General features: G+C 42.3%; 1 protein-coding gene across 2 annotated transcripts in view; it reads left to right on the top strand.

Moving 5' to 3' along the window:
• The first annotated feature begins 8,792 nt into the window (after positions 1-8,792).
• RUSC2 (RUN and SH3 domain containing 2) overlaps positions 8,793-19,692 on the top strand; it is a 58,521-nt gene continuing 47,621 nt past the window's right edge. Inside the window, exon 1 of one of the 2 annotated variants that reach the window (XM_043486688.1) lies at positions 8,793-9,090. The gene's annotated coding sequence lies outside the window, so the exon portion shown is untranslated. The remainder of the gene's footprint in view (positions 9,091-19,692) is intronic. The other variant, XM_043486693.1, reaches the window with a different exon arrangement.

The following is a 19,692-nucleotide window of genomic DNA, read 5'->3' as shown; positions in this document are numbered from 1 at the left end:
TGGAGGTTTGTGACATTGTACAGAAGGCAGTGATCAAGACCATCCCCAAGATAAAGAAATGCAAAAAGGCGAAATGGTTGTCTGAAGAGGCCTTATAAATAGCTGTGAAAAGAAGAGAATAGAAAGACAAAGGAGAAAAGGATAGATATCCCCATTTGAACACAGAGTTCCAAAGAATAGCAAGGAGAGATTAAAAAAAAAAAAAGCCTTCCTCAGTGATCATTGCAAAGAAATAGAGGAAAACAATAGAATGGGAAAGACTAGAGATTTCTTCAAGAAAATTAGAGATATCAAGGGACATTTTCATGCAAAGATTGGCTCAATAAAGGACAGAAATGGTATGGACCTAACAGAAGCAGAAGATATTAAGAAGAGGTGGCAAGAATACACAGAAGAACTATACAAAAAATATCTTCACAACCCAGATAATCACGATGGTGTGATCACTCACCTAGAGCTAGACATCCTGGAATGTGAAGTCAAGTGGGCCTTAGGAAGCATCACTACGAACAAAGCTAGTGGAGGTGATGGCATTTGCCGGGGTCCAGCCTCGTCAGGATCCAGGGGGCACCCTCAGGATGAACGGCGTCAGCGAGAGAGAGAGAGAAGACACGTGAGACCCGCCTTGATAGGGCCAAGTCTGCGAGGGAGAGAGAGAGAGAGAGTGTGAATGACCAGACGGGGGTGTTTGCAGGGTCTGGCAGAGTCTGGCAATGCTTTATTTTTTACCGTGGCTTTTATACCCTAAATTAGTACATTTCTAAGGGGAAGATAGTTTAACATTACATCAGCTTGTTCTTCATGAAACCAGGGTGTTTTCTGCATACTTCTTTGTTTATGAGGGTCTTGTACATTATCTTCTGGCCTTGGGGCCTATTGACATTTTATGAGCTAGGTGAATGCAAAGCTGTTTTCTGTAATCTATTCTTTAATGAACACAAAGGTCAGTCCTTTTGCCGAAGTTATCAGTTAAATTTATCTGAAAGGTTTACCATGCAAAGACTCTGCAGCTCCAGTGAGGCAGCCCCTGTTTAGCATTCCTGGTTAAAATTAACAATTTTAAACTCTTATTTTTCTAAATCTTTAACTATAACCACTTTTAGAATAATATTTTTATGTTCTCTAATAGGGCTTCCTCACCCCTGAAGGGCTCTGTGCCTATTAGGGCCTTTATGTGATCAGGTTTTTTATGCTGTTTTATGATTAGGGTATTATAAGCAATCATGCATATTAGTACCAAGGGCATAAATGCATTTGCCAAACTAAAATACCAGCAAAGGAGTTTAAATTAAAACCCTCCTTTCACCCTGGATAATCTCATAAAATACCACCACCTGGGAAACTTATTGATTAAAGTTCTAAATTGATTCTTATTTGGAAAGAGATGGGGGAAGGCCTTCTGCCTGTGTCACAGAAATTAGGGAGTAGTCTATTGAAGCAAGCATCAGAAAGACAGATATCATCTTTTAAGGTGAGCGCCAGGGGCAGCTTTTCGGAATCCCTGAATACCTGATCCGCCTTGCCCGTCAGGTTTTCTCCCTCATGACCTTGTCATGGGTGGGATCTCATGTGCCAGCTCCTGGCAGGCATTCCAGTTGAGCTATTTCAAATCCTAAAAGATGATGCTGTGAAAGAGCTGCACTCAATATGCCAGCAAATTTGGAAAACTCAGCAGTGGCCACATGACTCAAAAAGGTCAGTTTTCATTCCAATCCCAAAGAAAGGCAATGCCAAAGAATGCTCAAACTACCGCACAATTGCACTTATCTCACACGCCTGCAAAGTAATACTCAAAATTCTCCAAGCCAGGCTTCAACAGTACATGAACTGAGAATTTCCAGATGTTCAAGCTGGATTTAGAAAAGGCAGAGGAACCAGAGATCAAATTGCCAACATCCGCTGGATCATTGAAAAAGCAAGGGAGTTCCAGAAAAACATCTATTTCTGCTTTATTGACTTTGCCAAAGTCTTTGTGTAGATCACAACAAACTGAGGAAAATTCTTCAAGAAATGGGAATACCAGACCACCTGACCTACCTCCTGAGAAATCTGTATGCAGGTCAAGAAGAACAGTTAGAACTGGACATGGAACAACAGACTGGTTCCAAACCAGGAAAGAAGTACGTCAAGGCTGTATATTGTTACCCTACTTATTTAACTTATATACAGAGTACATCATGAGAAATGCTGGACTGGATGAAGAAAAAGCTGGAATCAAGACTGCCAGGAGAAATATCAATAACCTCAGATATGCAGATGACACCACTCATATGGCAGAAAGTAAAGAGGGACTAAAGAGCTTCTTGATGAAAGTGAAAGAGAGTGAAAAAGCTGATTTAAAGCTCAATATTCAGAAAACTAAGATTATGGCATCTGGTCCCATTACTTCATGGGAAATAGATGGGGAAACAGTGGAAACAGTGGCAGACTTTATTTTGGGGGTCTCCAAAATCACTGCAGATGGTGACTGCAGCCGTGAAATTAAAAGATGCTTGCTCCTTGGAAGAAAAGCTATGACCAACCTAGACAGCATATTAAAAAGCAGAGACATTACTTTGCTGACAAAGGTCCATCTAGTCAAAGCTATGGTTTTTCCAGTAGTCATATATGGATGTGAGAGTTGGACTATAAAGAAAGCTGAGCACTGAAGAACTGATGCTTTTGAACTGCGGAGTTGGAGAAGACTCTTGAGAGTCCCTTGGAAAGCAAGTAGATCCAACCAGTCCATCCTAAAGGAAATCAGTCCTGAATGTTCATTGGAAGGACTGATGCTGAAGCTGAAAATGCAATACTTTGGCCACCTGATGGGAAGATCTAACTCATTGGAAAAGACCCTGATGCTGGGAAAGCTTGAAGGCAGGAGGAGAAGGGGACAACAGAGGATGAGATGGTTGGATGGCATCACTGACTCAATGGACATGAGTTTGAGTGAACTCCGGGAGTTGGTGATGGACCAGGAGGCTTGATGTGCTGCAGTCCACGGCGTCACAAAGAGTCAGACACGACTGAGCGACTAAACTGAACTGAACTTCTCTTTGACCCCAGAACTGACACCGTTTCAGGTCAGTAATATCCCCCCAAACTCCTGAACAACTGGCATCCTCCCTGATGGTTCATATGCATCTTGGGAGAGTTGAGTCTTGGTCTCTACTCAGGAATCAATGGCAGTCCACTCCAGTGTTCTTGCTGGGAGAACTCCATAGAGGAATTCCTCTTCCATAGGGTAGAGGAGCCTGGCGGGGTACAGTCCATTCAGTCACAAAGAATTGGACATGACTTTTTTTTCAAGGATCCAAAACAGCAGATACTTCTTTCTAAGGTGAAGTTTTAGATAACCATTTAAGACTTGCCAAAAAATGGGATGTGAAAAGCCTCAAAGTCTTAATTCCTTACCCACCTTGAGAAAGGGGCCAGAAATTCAGACATTGGAAAAGTATCCTTGGAGAGAATTACTAGTGGGCTTTGAGTCCCACCCCCAGTTTAGTTTTGAAAGGGTATAAGGAAATTACTTGCCGAGATTGATACAGTTAATGGGTGGAGGGATACAGAGAACTCATGCCTGACTTATACCTGGAAAATCTCAAAAAGGAGAGAAGAGCTAGCTATCTGTTCTATGGCAGAGCAAGAGGAGGTATTAATAGTGGTGGTGAGATTGGCATTGTTTTTCAGGACAAGTGATTCATGAGTGCTCCCCCTAGATCAGATATAAGCCATAAAAGAAACCTAGTTAGGGTTTTTTTATCTTGTCCATATCTTGTTCTTTATCTTGGTCTCTTCAGAGAGACCATCTGAAAGGTTGAGGAGACTCCCCCAGAAGGAAGCAAGAGATATGGTGTCAAATGCCTGGATATTTCTAAATAGATAGAAGGCTGCCTGAGGGTGGGTTTGATTGCCTAACAGCATGAGGTAAATTTTCTATATCTTGATTTCAGAGGTGGTTACATGGGTGTATATATACATTTGTCAAAACTCATCAAACTGTATACTTAAAATCTGTGCATTTTATTGTGTTTAATTATACTTCAATAAAGTTGATTTTTTAACTGCCTAGAGATTTGTAAAGGAGCTATAAGTGATCAGCTAGAGGAGCTGAATTTACTCACCTTAAAGTAAATTGGTATAGGAGAAATATCTACACCAATAAAGAATCTCTCTGTCAAAAAAAAAAAAAAAATGACTTTAGATACCTGCCAAACACTAAAACTAGTTTGTGACAGTATCAGCCAAGTAAGAACCTCCTTCTCCCTGCACCCTGCTCAAACACTGGAGAAAGAAGATTAGCAAACTGGGGCATGGAAAAGAGATAAGTAAGGAACGATAGGCATCTACTAAGCCCCACTGAACATGACCATCTGCAATAGGGCCAGGCTGAGAGATAAGAAAAACTTTAATTTTAAAGCATGAAATTAAAAAAAATACTTTCATTACCTCAGGCATCTTAAATATTCAAAGTAACAAGTACTGATTGCTACCTTAAAATGACCAGAAAATTCATAAAGTCTCACGCAATAGGTTAAAAGAGTAGGAGACAATATAAAATGGTTTCACGGTTATGGGCTTCCTTGGTGGTTCAGACAGTAAAGAATCTGATACTGACCCCACAGATGCCATTCTTTCAAAGTTCCAATTACACACACACGCACACTGCCTTCTATCACATGCATCCATATACAAATATTTACTGAGTGTCTGCCATGTCTGGGCACTGTTCTATATGCTGCCCATAGAGTGAAAGACAACAAAGATTTCTACCATCATGGAGCTTACCTTCTAGAAGAAGAGACAGTATCAAAGTAAACAAGGTCATTCAGATAGTAAGTGCTATGAAGCTACCACAGTGGCTGCTTATAGAATGAGAGACTGAGTGGAGAGGGGCAGCTAACTTTCCGACCACCTTTTTTGGTGGTCAGAAAAGGACTTTCTGAGGAAGTAACATGTGACATGAGACTTGAATGACTAAAAGGATCTAGCTTTGCAAAAATCTTAGGGACATTCAAGTCCCTAAGATAGGAGCAAGCTTTGTATGTGAGAAACATAAGTCTAATGTGGGTGAAACATCGTGAGCAAAGGGGAGGGTGGTTGGAGAGGTATGATAAGATGCCGTGGAAGACTTTAAAGCCAGGTTGAAAAGATTGTTTAAGCCATTCTATGGGCAATAGGACTGTAAAAGTGACATCAGAGAGACTATTTAGGAGGAAGTTACAATTGTCTATGCATGGAATGGTGGTAGCTTAGACTATGGAAGCAGTGAAGAAATAAGTGGATGAGTAGAGGATACATTTTTGAAGATAAAACCAAAGGACTCTGTGGGTTAGCTGCAGAAGATGCAGGCACTAGTTTATCAAATAAACCCCTTGATTTACTCAACGGTGCTAAATCCATAGATTACTGGCTCTTCCCACTCAGCTCTAAGTGACGGGATGAGTTGTGTTCATGCCAGTTGACTCCACTAGTCCTGGCCACAGTTGGCCAAGAGTGGATATGTGACCCCAATCTATGTTATCTTTCATGTAATTAGAATTCTGAGAAATTAAGTCAATGATGAGAATAGGTCATATAGTTTCGGAAAGAGAAGCCCCCATTTGAAAGTGGTCATGACTTGCTCGAAGTATGAAGATGAGTGGGCCAATGTGTCTTGTCTTTAGAGATAAGAATAAAACATAAAGAGAAACAGATGAGACATTATTTCATTTCAGGAGAGCACCCCTTGAGGGGTTTTCTGAAGTTGGATGGGTTATGAGATTTTTTCACTTAAGCTAGATGGAATAACTGCCAAAAGCGAAAACAGAGAGGTGATTCTAACACACATAGGCCAGGTTTATACTTGTTCCTCATCTACAGTGTCTCAGGAATAGGGAGAGATTGTGGGAAGATTTGGCTCATCCTGCATCTTTAAGAACTTTTGGGGAAAGACCATATTTATCACTGCCAGAAACAGAGAAACAAGGGAGCATTGTCCTAGATCCAACATCTCCCTGTAATTCTAGCTCCAAATCTTCTAAGAGGTGTACAAAGGGTTTTGGAGAAAACTCAGCATTTGGAGGATCCTGGGAGTCATCTGAGACTATTTGCTCTTCTTTACCTCCAACCCCCAGTGACACATTAAATTAATCGTTAAGTCCTATGGAGTCTATACCCTTAATGTCTCTTGAATCTACATCTTATCTAACCCCTCAGCCACTGCCCTAATTCACACCCTCCCATTTCTCATCACAGTTACCACAGTCTCCTAACTGGTCTCTTTCCTCTAATTCAGTATCCACACTTTGGCTGGAGTGAGGTTTCTAAAGTTCTTATCTGTTCAAATACTGATAATATTGCAGAATATTTCTGCCTTTGACAATGCAAATAATTCCTCCTTGGTGATGCAAATTAATTTTGTCTGGAAGAGAATTTACATTTCTAAAAGTCAAATACCCTTGTGAACCAATCTTAGTGTCTTACTGGCTCTCTCATTAATCAGTGAATTAAATATAGCTTTATTTTATATTTGTATAAGACTCATGATTTTAACTTCTTGAAAATTTTATCCCGTAACACAAGTAACAGGAAGTAACCCACATTTTCTGAGGTCAAAAATAAGACTGTATGAATGAATAGAAGGATGCATCATCTATTCTAAGAGTTAAACGGCCTCAGTGAGAAGTGGAATCAGCTACTGGAGGCCCCAAGAACCTGGGGAGTAGTTTCTTTGTGTCTTCACTTGACTCCTCTCTAGGCAACAGACTGATACTTCTCAGCAAATTGGTTTTTTCTGCAACTCAGGCCATTTGACAAGTAAAATTTGACACCACTCTCAAATTTCCATTGTAAGTCTAACCATGAGTAAAAGTGTACTTCTCTCTCCCCCAAGTTCAAATTCTCAGGGAAAGGGTTCCAATTGGCCTAGCTTAGGCTAAGACCCCACCCTGGACCATTTATCTGCACAAACATGCAGCTTTTCACTGGTCTCCCTGACTAAAGCCCTCTCCACTTTGCCCCCAGAACTGTAGTTCTAAAATTCATATTTGATTTACCATCCTGCCTCCAGATAAAGTATTTCTCCACTGCTTACTGGATGAATCCCAATTCCTTAGTTTGTCATGGAAGGCTCTTCATTATCACAGCCCTGACCATCTTTGCTATTCTCTCTGCATCGGTCCCACTTCTCCATCATATCAGTTGCTTTGCCCCATTGTTCTTAGGTACATGCTTCCCCCACACCTTTTACCTCCCACTCATTATTCAAAGCTCAGCTCACATGACTTTTGTAAAGAGGCCTGAGGATGTATTACACAGTATGACATTTATCTCCTTCCTTGACTGTGACCTAACAAGTCTGGGAGTGCCTAGAGCACAGGGTCTCAGACTCTCTTTCACAGAGGATGGAACCTAGAGAGGTTCTAATAACTATTTATTGAAAGACCACCTGCCCCCACCCCCCTTTGGATACAAGAGGAGGACAAGTCTTCAGTGTCTCACATACACCCTGCATAGGAGCAGGAAGCACATGAGTTCTGATAAAGAAAAAAATATTCATTACACTTGTTAAAGATCGTAAGGCAAACTTTATTTGCAGGGGCAGGGCAGGGGGAGGGTAGGGAGTGGGCTGGGGATCATGGAATATCTATAGGAACCACTGCAATGAGGTGCTGCAGTGGGGGAGAGATTGAGCTCAACTCAGACCCCAATAAAGACAAGTGATAACTTATTAGCCAAGCAGCAGAGTAGAGGTCAGTGGCTGGAAAATTACAGCCTTCATCTATTCTGTCTGCTATAATAAAGCACCACAGGGAATCCCCTGGTGGTCCAGTGGTTAGCCTTTGTGCTCCAAATGCACGGGGCAGGGGTTTGGTCCTTGGTTGGGAACGAAGGTCCTGCATGCTGCATGCCGTGGCTGAAAAACACACCACACTACAGACTGGGTAGCTTATACACAAATTTCTCAGACTTCTAGAGGCTGTAAGTCTGCGATCAAGGTGCCAGCATGGCCACCAGGTGCTCTCTGGTCAGCTACTTCCCCATCTGAAGGACTGGGCTAGGGAGCCCCATGAGGTATCTTCTGTGACGCTACTAACCCTAATCACGCAAGCTCCTCATGACCTAATCACCTCTCAAAGGCCCCACCTACTCATGTTTGGGGGTTAGGATTTCAACATATGGATTTTGGAGGGACATGAACATAGCAATTACTAAGAAGAAACATCAGAGGAAAGGGGGATTCTTGGTAGATCAACTCAACAGAATTCTTGCTGAAAGCAGGCGAAGGTGATAAAACACCAAGGATGGTCAGATATCAAGAGCAGAGAATTTCCAATAAACTGATTTAAAGGGATTCTTGCTCAAACTGGATTCTACAAGGACAAAGAGGGGAGCCCAAAGTCAAGCCTGGTCCAGGGCCGACTCAGAAGAACCTGACTAAATTTTTGGCCAAAGGAGACAGTCTTTGTTCCGTTCTAGACTTTACCAGGCTTCTTCATCCTGGCTATGCTGGGGTGCTTTTCAAAATATCGAGGCTGGGCACCACCCAACCCCTTCTCCACCCTACCCGTACTTCTGGATCAATTGGTCTCTGCTGAGGTCAGGCTTTAGTTTTGTTTTTCTATTTTTCCCAAGAGGTTCTACTGCGGTGTCAGGCAGAGAATCGCTCCTTTAGGCGATGGCGGATGCGCAAATGCACCTGCCTTGCACACGCCAGTTAAGCCGCGCGCGAGGGTTTTCTGGGTTCCAGCACAGCCCAGCCGCTCCGCCGGCACCACCCCGAAGGGGCGGGGCGCAGGCCGCAGAAGGCGGGGCCACGGCGGAAGCTCGGCCGCTGCCCTCGCGGGAAAGCACTGCGCGTGACTCGCCGCGCTCAATGCAGAGGGAGCCGGGAGGCGGGCGAGCACCCGCACTGGCCCAGCGGGCCGAACCACGGGCCGTCCTAAGGGGCGGCATGAGGGCAATTCAGATCGGACCATCGGCGCCACAGCTGCAGGGGGGGACCGGGCGTTACCAAGCTGTCTGAGAGAAGGGGGACGACTGCTTGTCCCCGGCTGCAACGCGACCCCTGCAGGGCGCGAGACGCCGCCGCTGCCTGCGCGGTAGGACCACGCCGAGGCGAGAAACCAGGTAGGACGCGTCTTTGGGGCAGGCGAGATCCCGGAGATCCGCTGTCCTTGCGTTCCAAGTGATCCCTTGAGAGAAGGGCCCTCAGCTCGCTCATCTATCCAGTCCTTAGCGCGCCCTCCCTTCCCTTCAGCCCTCCCGCCTCGTCCCGTCAGCCCCACCCTTCGGTCTTGCTTGACACTCTGGACCAACCTCATCTTCAGTCCTAGCCCTTCAGTTCCGCCATCCACTGAATCCTCAGTCACCCAGGACAAGCCATCCTTCGGGGCGTCACCCCAGATCCACCCCAACCGTCTCCTCAAACTGTCCCTTCGAGACACCCCCTCAGCTGACTCGCGCCCAGGGGCCATCGTTGTCCCCACATCTCCTGTGACGGCCCTGGAGGAGCGCGCGTGGCCGCTCAGCACCCAGCCCGGCGACTGCGGCGGGAGTCCTCTGCACGCCGGGTCCTTTGCGCCCTCCGCCCCTTTGGCCCCTGGTTCCCACCTTGATGCCTGTTTGAGCCGGGCTGGGATCGCTCGCTCACATCCAGTTTTACCTTGGGAAAACCTGTGGCCTGGCATTTTGCCAGCCCCCTGCTACCGCTCTTACCCTGCTGCAAAGTGTACCATGATCCCGTTGCCCAGGGCTGACTTGCGATGCCAGGCTGGCCCTGAGGACACGGGGGGGCTGCCCCTGGAGGCAAGGACCCTACACGATTCGTTTTTATCTCCCATGCCCAGCACAGTGCCTGGCACATGGGAGACTCGGTAAATATTTGATAGGTGAGTGAATGAATGAAACCAATGAAGAGGTTGTGAGGCAGTGTTTCATGGCAAGACCTGTCACTAGTTACATGAATGGGGGAAAAAGCAAGGGCGTCTGGGGATTACTTACCATGCTCATGGTGGGAGCATAAAACTGAACATAGTCTCTCAGTTCATGCATCTAATTTCACTTACATAGAAGCTTCTTTTTATTAGCTGTTTTACCTTTATGTTATGTTTACCAAAAATAAAAAATTAAGGTCCAAGGCTGCAGAAATTTTTATTGGTCAGTCCTTCAGTGGCTGCCCAGATAATCTTTTAAAGAGCTTTACCCAGGTGACCCCCCTCCTTTTGTCCTAGAGACTAACTGCTCCCTCTCCTGAAGAATTGTGGAGGTTAGCCACATCCTTCAAACCTGATTCAGTGTACCTGATCAGCTGGTGCTTCAGGACAGGTTGGAGGAATGACCTCAGTTACTTTACCCTTTTAATTCTTAGATACCTCGCCTCCCCCTTCCTCCACTGGAGAGGGGAGACATCCCAGCCTGGCCTAGTGTGAGACTTATCAAAGATTCCTAAATACTACTATAGTATGAACAGGCCATATGAGCCATTTATATCTCAGTAGGCCAGCATCAGGCAGGGATTACCACTGTCTGAACAGTGTCAGTAATAAACAAGAACACAGGCCTTATAAAGATGGGATTCTCAAAGAACAGAGAGCCTGAAATCTGTTTTTGTTGATTCCTAAGAGGATGACATGAACAGGTTCAATTTCCTGAAGCTAAGACAGGGTTCGGCGATCTCCGTTTTGGCCCAGGGTCCGTGGGGAAAGAGATGATGTTGCTGACTGATGAACAATAGTTTCAAAGCTGCAGGAGTTTATAAGAAGTAGTTGCCTGACTACTAGCGGTATTATTGTCACTGTTGTTGTCCAGTCACTATGTCGTGTCTGACTCTTTGCGACCCCATGAACTGTAGCACACCAGGCTTCCCTGTCCTTCACTATCTCCCTGAGCTTGCTCAAACTCATGTCCATAGAGTCGGTGATGCCATCCAACCATCTCATCCTCTGTCGCTCCCTTCTCCTCTTGCCCTCCATCTTTCCAGCATCAGGGTCTTTTCCAATGAGTCAGCTCTTCGCATCAAGTGGCCAAAGTATTGGAGCTTCAGCATCAGTCCTTCCAATGAATATTCTGGCTTGATTTCCTTTAGGATTGACTGGTTTGATCTCGTTGCTGTCCTAGGGACACTCAAGAGACTTCTCCAGCACCACAGTTCGAAAGTGTCAATTCAGAGCATTAGTAGGTAAAAACTGTGACTGGAGTTTCTTGGGGGGCTCCGTGGAAATTAGTAATGGTAATGGTTTCAGGGAATTGGGAGATCCCACCACTGTCTCTGGTGTTTTGCTCTGCCAGTCCCTCCTCACTCACATATGTGCTCAGTCATGTTCGACTCTTTGCATGTCCCTCCTACTGTATGGCTATAGAGCATTTACCACCATTGTTTCTCTTCTGCTTTGAGCCAGGTCAAAATCTGATTTCCTCTGATTTTTATGTTAAGTGTCTAAGGTCCCTTTTTGAGGCCAGGCCTTCCTAACTGGAAGCTGGGTATGTTCTCACTCATTTCTAGCTTTGGTTTATCCTCTACTTTTTCTTTCTCCCATTCTCTGACTTTGTAACTTTAGAAAGTAAGTCTTGGATCACAGATACCCAAAGCAGAAAGGGGCTCCTGAGCAGAATTAAGCATGGAGTCTAGAGACCAGTACTTTTAATTTTTTTTTTTGGCTAACCAATGTTTTTAATGGGCTTTTCTACACTACACTGTCTAGGTCCCTGTTAAGACCTCAGTTTCCCCAAAACGCTCTGGATTATTTATTTTCTCTTCACTTCTGATATGGCAGAGCGTTGCCAGATAAAATACAGGATAGCAAGTTAAATTTGAATTTCAGATAAATAACAGAGTATCCTGTATTTTTATTTGCTTCCCTAGTTCATGGGATGGTTTATGTGTTCTATTTTTCTCTGTGCAACTTTAGGACAATAACTCACCCTTTTTTTCTGTTACTCATACACAATGACCGAGCACTTACTAAAAGTCAGTTGACCGAGATAGCTCACTGATGTTAGGGTAAGGGCAGGCTCCGTAGAGATAGTCTAGTTGATCAGTGTTGAGGTTACCCAGAAAACACCCACTCAAACACTGACATATGATATTGTAGTTCCTGTCAAATGAGTCTGTCATGCAAAATGAGTGTATTGTTTTGAATGACCACATATAAACATTGCTCCGAGATTGACTTCAGGGGGTGAGAGTGGGGAATGGGATGCATTCTAATGAAAAGTTACAACTCATAGCAGAATCTCTCTGGTATTACATTTATTCTTTTTTTTAAGTTGTGGTAAAATATATATAACATGAAATTTGCTATTCAAACAGTTCTTAAAGATACAGTTCAGTGTCATTAAATACATTCACATTGTTGTTCAGTCATCACCACCATCCATCTCCAGAACTTTTTTTTTAATCTTCTCAGACTGAAACTGCATACTCATTAAACAATAACTCATTTCCTCTTCTCCCAGCCCCTGACAACCACCATTCTACTTTCTTTCTCTATGATTTGACTACTCTCGGTACTACATGTAAACTGAATCATACAATATTTGTCCCTTTGTGACTGGTTTATTTCACTTAACAAAATGTCTTCAAGGTTCATCCATGTGGTAGCTTGCATGCCAATTTCCTTCCTTTTTGAGGCTGAATAATATCCGTTGTAAGTATATATCACATTATTTTTATCCATATAAAAGCTTCGGTTGCTTCCACTTTTTAGCTATTGTGTATAAAACTGCTTTGAACATTGGTGTACAGATATGAATCCCTGTTTTCAATTCCATTGGATATATATCCAGAAATGGAATTGCTGAGTCATATGGTAGTTTTACATTTAATTTTTTGAGGAACTGCATACCATTTTTCACAGTGGCTGTACCATTTTACATTCCCACCAGCAATGTAAAGCATTCCAGTTTTTCCACAAATTTGCCAACACTTATTTTGTGTTTTGTTTTTTTAAATAATAGTCATCCTAATGGGTCTGAGGGCTTCCCTGGTGGCTCAAACGGTAAAGCGTCTGCCTGCAATGCTGGAGACCTGGGTTCGATCCCTGGGTCGGGAAGATCCCCTGGAGAAGGAAATGGCAACCCACTCCAGTACTCTTGCCTGGAAAATCCCAGGGACAGAGGAGCCTGGTAGGCTGCAGTCCATGGGGTTGCAAAGAGTCGGACACAACTGAGTGACTTTACTTACTTTAATGGGTCTGAAGTGGTATCTCATTGTGGTTTTGATTTGCATTTTTCTAATGGCTAGTGATGTTTAGTATCTTTTCTTGTGCTTATTGGCTGTTTTTATATTTTCTTTGAAGAAAAGTCGATTAGAAATCCTTTGCCTGTTTTTAATTGGGTTATATCTTTCTATTGTTGAATTGTAAGAGTTCTTTATATTTTTAGGATAGAAGTCCCTTATCAGATATTATGATTTGAAAATATATTCTCCAGTTTCATGGGGTTGCCTCTTTTGTGATTCTTTGATACACAAAAATTTTTAAATTTTGATGAGGTCCTGTTTACCTATTTTTTTCTTTATTTGTCTGTGCTCTTGGTGTTGTAGCCAATAAATCATTGCCAAATTCAATTATTCTTTATCCATTCATCTGTCATGAAGCTCTTTCCCTATGTTTTCTTCTAAGTTTTCTTGAATAAATTTAACTCTTATGGTTAGGACTAGATCTATTCTGAGTTAAATTTTGTATGGTGTGTAATATAAGGGCCCATTCTTTTGCATGTGGATATCTATTTTTCCTAACACCATTTGTTGAAGACTATCCTTTCCCCTTTGAATAGTGTTGCCATTCTTGTTGAGTATCAATTGACCAGATATGCCAGGTTTATTTCTAGGCTTTCTATTTTCTTTCATTGGTCTCTATGTCTGTCTTTATGCCAGCACCACCCTCTTTTTTTTTTAATTTATTTTTTTATTGAGGTACAGTTGAATTACAGTATTCAGCAAAGTGACTTGGTTATACATATATATACTTTCTTTTTCATATTCTTTTCCATTATGGTTCATCACAGGATATTGAATACAGTTCCATGTGCTGTACAGTAGGACCTTGTTGTTTATCCATTCTGTACATAGCAGTTAGCACCTTCTAATCCCAAACTCCCAGTCCACCCCTCCCACCCCCCGCACCTTGGCAACCACCCGTCTACGCTCTATGCCCCTGATTTTGCTTCTTCTGTTTCTTAGATAGATTCATTTGCGTCATAGTTTCAATTCCACATATAAGTGATATCATATGGTATTTGTCTTTATCTTTCTGACTTACTTCATTTAGTATGATAATCTCTAGTTGCATCCATGTTACTGCAAATGGCATTATTTTTTTCTTTTTTATGACTGAGTGGTACTTCATGGGGCTTCCCTGGTGGCTCAGAGGTTAAAGCGTCTGCCTGCAATGCGGGAGACCTGGGTTCCATCCCTGGGTCGGGAAGATCCCCTGGAGAAGGAAATGGCAACCCACTCCAGTATTCTTGCCTGGAGAATCCCATGGATGGAGGAGCCTGGTGGTCTACAGTCCATGGGGTCGCAAAGAGTCGGACACGACTGAGCGACTTAACTAACTAAGTAAGTACTTCATGGCATCACTTGGATGGCATCACCAACTCAGTGGACATGAGTTTGAGAAAACTCCAGGAGATAGTGAAGGACAGGGAAGACTGGTGTGCTTCAGTCCGTGGGGTCACAAAGAGTCGGACACAAGTTAGCGACAGTACTTCATAGTGTATATGTATAGATATAGTGTATCTGCACCACATCTTCTTTATCCGTTCATCTGTCAGGGGACATTTAGGTTGTCTCCATGTCTTGGCTACTGTGAATGGTGCTGCTATGAACATAGGAATGCATGCATCTTTTTGCACTATAGTTTTGTCTGGGTATGTGCCCAGGAGTGGGATTGCTAGATCATATTATGGGCTTCCCTGCTGGCTCAGACAGTAAAGAACCTGCCTGCAACGCAAAAGACCAAGGTTCGATCCTGGGTCAGAAAGACCCCCTGGGAGAAGGAAATGGCAACCCACTCCAGTATTCTTGCCTGGGAAATCCCATGGACAGAGGAGGCTGGCGGGCTATAGTCCATAGGGTCACAAACAGTCAGACACGACTGAGAGGCCAGCACTTTCAACTCTTGTGCTAATTCTATTTTAGAATAGAACCTGAGGAACCGCCATACCGTTTTCCACAGTGACTGCCCAAGCTTACATTCCCATTAATGGTGTAGGAGGGTTCCTTTCACCATTTGTTAGCGTTTGTTACTTGTAGACTTAAAAAAAAAAATTCGTTTGTTTGTTTATTTGGCTGCACCAGGTCTTAGTTACAGAATGTGAATTCTTAGTTATACATGTGGGACCTAGTTCCCCACCCAGGGATTGAACCCTGGCACTCAGCATTGGGAGCATAGAATCTCAGTCACTGGACCGCCAGGGAAGTCCCCACTTTTAATGATGGCTGTTCTGACCCTCATGAGGTGGTACCCTACTCTTTTGATAACTGTAGGCTGTGTGGTAAGGAAGTATGAATCCTACAACTTTGTTCTGTTTTTCAAGATTTTTTTTTTTAGCTATTCAGGATCCCTTGTGATTTCATACAAATTTTAGAATGAGTTTTTCTATTTCTGTAAAAATTATCATTAAGATTTTGAAAGGGATCTCATTGAATCTGTGGATTGCTTTGGACAGTTGACATCTTTTCATTATTTTATAGAAAGAATACAGTGTTAGTTGCTTAGTCATGTCCAACTGTTTGTGACCACATGGACTGTAGCCCACCAGGCTTCTCTGTCCATGGGCTTCTCCAGGCAGGAATACCGCAGTGGGTAGTCACTCCCTTCTCCAGGGGATCTTCCCAACCTAGGGATTGAACCTGGTCTCCCTCATTGCAGGCAGATCCTTTACTATCTGAGCCACCAGGGAAGCCTCACATGAGATCTACCCTCTTAACAAATTTAAGTTTACAATATATTGTTGATTGTAGGTATATTGTTTTACAGCATATCTTTAGAGCTTATTCATCTTGCTTGACTGAAACTTTATACCCAATGAACAACAACTCCTCATTTCCCTCTCCCCCAGTCAACCATCCTTCTACTCTTTGATTCATGAATTTAACTATTTTAGATTCCTGATATAAGTGGAATTGGGCAGTATTTGTCATTCTGTGGTTTTAGCCTATTTCACTTAGCATAATATCCCTCCATATTGCAAGTGTCACATATTGCAGGTATTGACATCTTAACAATATTAACTTATGATCCATGAACACATGACATCTTCCCACTTACTTCTTTAATTTCTTCCAGTAGCATTTTATAGTTTTCAGTGTACATGTCTTTACCTTCTTGGTTAAGTTTATTCCTAAGTATTTTATTCTTGCTGATGCTGTTGTAAATGGAATTATTTTCTTAGTTTCCTTTTCAGATTGTTCATTATTTTGTCTAGAAACACTAAACTGATTTAAAATTTTTTTCTCATCCTTATTTATTTATTTTAAAAATATTTATTTATTTATTTGGCTACGCCAGGTCTCAGTTGCAACACGTGGCATCTTTAAGTTGCAGCTCTCAGACTCCTGGTTGGGGCATGTGGGATCCAGTTCCCCGACTAGAGTTTGAACCCAGGTCCCCTGCATTGGCAGCACAGAGTCACCAAAGAAAAGTTAGGTTATAGTCTATATACTGTGTATAAAACAAAAGTGTGTAAGTAAAAGTGTACATCTTAAAGGTTTTACCGAAATACCTAAGTTTTTAAAACATTATTCTTGATACTTAAAGCAGAAAATTGCTGTTCTCTGGAATTCCTGGAAGATGAGACTTTGAGCTCTGAAATGTATGCTGTTTTTGGCTTCTTGTGTGAGATCTTGTGGTCAAGGACGACGAGTTGATAACTGGGTGGAGAGGGAAAAAGAGTCAGCCAACTTCTGGCTAGATTTAGTTATTTTAGGATCCAAAGTTTATACTTAAGTTTATCTTAGGATCCTAAAATCTATATTTAACTTGTTTATCTGTTTTTATACTTTTGTACTTCCTTTCTTTTCTTGTATAATTATTTTAAGAAAGAAAATAGAACCTTATATTTAGTGTCCCTAGGGAAAAATAGAAAATTGGTTTTTACTCATGTTCAGGTAAAAGAAAGATCAGAGTATTCCTAACGTCAGTATAGATAGGATTCAGAAGACCCCAAGGAAAAAAGCAAAAATTCCAGATGAGAGAATTGGGAACCCACTGCTGTTCCCATTCATCTGAGAGTTGTTTCACTTCCAAAAATGTTGTTTTCTTGTTATCTGAAGGATAACAAGGATCTGTTTATTTAAAGATGCAGCCAGGGACTTCCCTGGTGGCCCAGTGTTTAACAGTCCATCTTACAGTGCAGGGGATGTGGGTTTGATCTCTGCTTGGGGAACGAAGTCCGCACCGCACAGCTCCTGAAGCCGCACACCCTGGAGCCCTAGAGCCTCAACTAAAAAGGGGCCTGAGCCCTGCAAAAAAAGACCCGCGTGTGCCCCAGCTAAACGTGAAGCAGCCAAAGAAATACAGTTTTTAAAAAGATACAGCCAAACTGTTATCAGACCAACCTAGTCTCTGAAGGTTCTAGATAGCTGAAGTTTTTCTGCGAGGCTGATCATTTCCTTTTAAATATCCTTCACATCAGGGCCCCAACCTCCAGGATCTAATGCCTGATGATCTGAGGTAGAGCTGATGTAATAACAATAGAAATAAAATGCACAATAAATATAATACTCTGGAATCACCCTGAAACCACAGCCACCACCCCATCCCCCAGGTCCATGGAAAGACTGTCTTCCATGAAACTGGTGCCAGAAAGGTTGGGAACCACCTTTTTGTCTCCTGTTCCAAAAGGATAGTAATTTAAACATTTCTGTCTCGCTTATATATTACTGTTTAACAAACATTCCACAACTTGGTGGCTTACAACAATGACTATATCCAGTTTTGTGAGTTGGCTAAGGGGTTTTTTGCAGTTCCAAAAGATGGGTTCTGGAAATGTTTTGAATAGGAGCATTGCTGGGTGAATTGTCTCCCAAGGAGATTACTTTGAAGGACTTCTCTTATTTGGTGGGACAGGGCTATTCTGCTTCAATTCAAAACATTTCCAGAACCCATCTTTTGGAACTGCAAAAACACCCTTAGCCAGCTCACAAAACTGTGAGATATAATCGGTCATTGTTGTAAGCCACTAAGTGGAATGTTTGTTATACAATAATATATACATGAGACAGCAATGTTTAAATTACTGTTATTTGGAACAGCAGTCCCCAACCTTTAACTCCTTAGATAGTGTAATGTCAAGTTCAGTTTATAGGCTGCTTTCTGTAATATGCTTAGCCTCACATCCAACACAGCAACTTGCAACATTATTAGTTTGTTCGTCCCTAATGATAGTGGTTGGAGAAGGGAGTCCTGGAAGCAAGACCACCTGCCCATTATGCGTTGTGAGCACTTTTGACAGCCAGGTGGTGGTGATAGATAGTTAACGAGGAGCACTAACAGCTCCTTGTTAAGCTGTGGCTTTTTATTGGGTTGTTGAGAATATGTAGTAGAGAATAGAAATTTTTAAAATGTTTTTTAGAGGGGAGATCTTTGTTCAAGTATATTCCACAGATAAGTGGACCCAAAAAGGTAAAGGCTGAACTGTTTTGAAGGCAAGGGGTTGGGAGAAGTAGAGTCTAACCTGTTCACCTCTCCCTCCTTTCCTCTCCATCCCACTCACTTCCCTTTCATTGTCAATGGGAGGGCTCTGTAAAGCACACTTGAAGCCAGTCACGGTGACTACTGAGTTTTGCCTTCTGAGTCATGACTCCAAAGTGGAAAGAGGTTGAAAGAAGTGACGATCCCATCATCTTCAGCTGACCACCTGCCAGTAACCATTCATGGTTTGACAGAAATATAGCCAGAATATTTACTGCATACATACAGTTCCTAAATTCCTATGTGAAACGCTTAGCCTTAATTTAATGAGCTGTCTGGAACCAGGAATGAATTATAGATTCCTTTTACCCTTTGATCCAAGACCTATGCTAATTTGTCTACCTTTTCTAGTCCAAAGCCAAGAAAATACTTTCTAGCCATAACTTCTAGTTTATAGTATGGAAAAAGTTTGTTTTTAGGATATTTTATAATAATGTATATGCTTTAAATATATATATACATTGAACATTGGATGGTCTCTGTACCTCCCTCCCTTTGCATACTGTTAGCCTCTTTGCTTAATTTCCTCTAGATATGTGTTAATTCTTAAACTTGAGGCTGCATAAAAATCACTTGTCACTCCTGAAATTCTGATTCAGTAAGTCTGATTCAGTAAGTCCAACCATTTACCAGTCTAATAAATTCCCAGGAGAGGCTGATTCTACTGGTCCATAGACTACGCTTTGAGTAGAACTACTGTTAGACCCAAACTCTAGTCTCAGCTTCTTGATCAGTGGTTCTCAGATTTAATCAACATAAAGGTTTTTGTTTTGGTTTTGAAAGAAAAGGCTCTAATGCGTAAGACCCAGGAATCAAAGGCCAAATAGTGCCAGTAAGAGTGTGATTTATGGCATATCATTTCCACACTGTGTTTTCTTCCTATAGAGATTAGGTTTATAACCCTATTACTCATTTAAGATTGAGACTGTGGAGAATACAGTTCAAAGAAATGCTATTCACTGCTCAGATTTTAACCTAGAAAATGTTTAAACTTAACTGTGTTTTTATGGAGACAGACAAAATGAAGGATACT

Source organism: Cervus canadensis, chromosome 14, assembly GCF_019320065.1.
Source record: "Cervus canadensis isolate Bull #8, Minnesota chromosome 14, ASM1932006v1, whole genome shotgun sequence".
Taxonomy (NCBI): Eukaryota; Metazoa; Chordata; class Mammalia; order Artiodactyla; family Cervidae; genus Cervus; species Cervus canadensis.
This window is presented reverse-complemented; position numbering and strand designations above follow the sequence as displayed.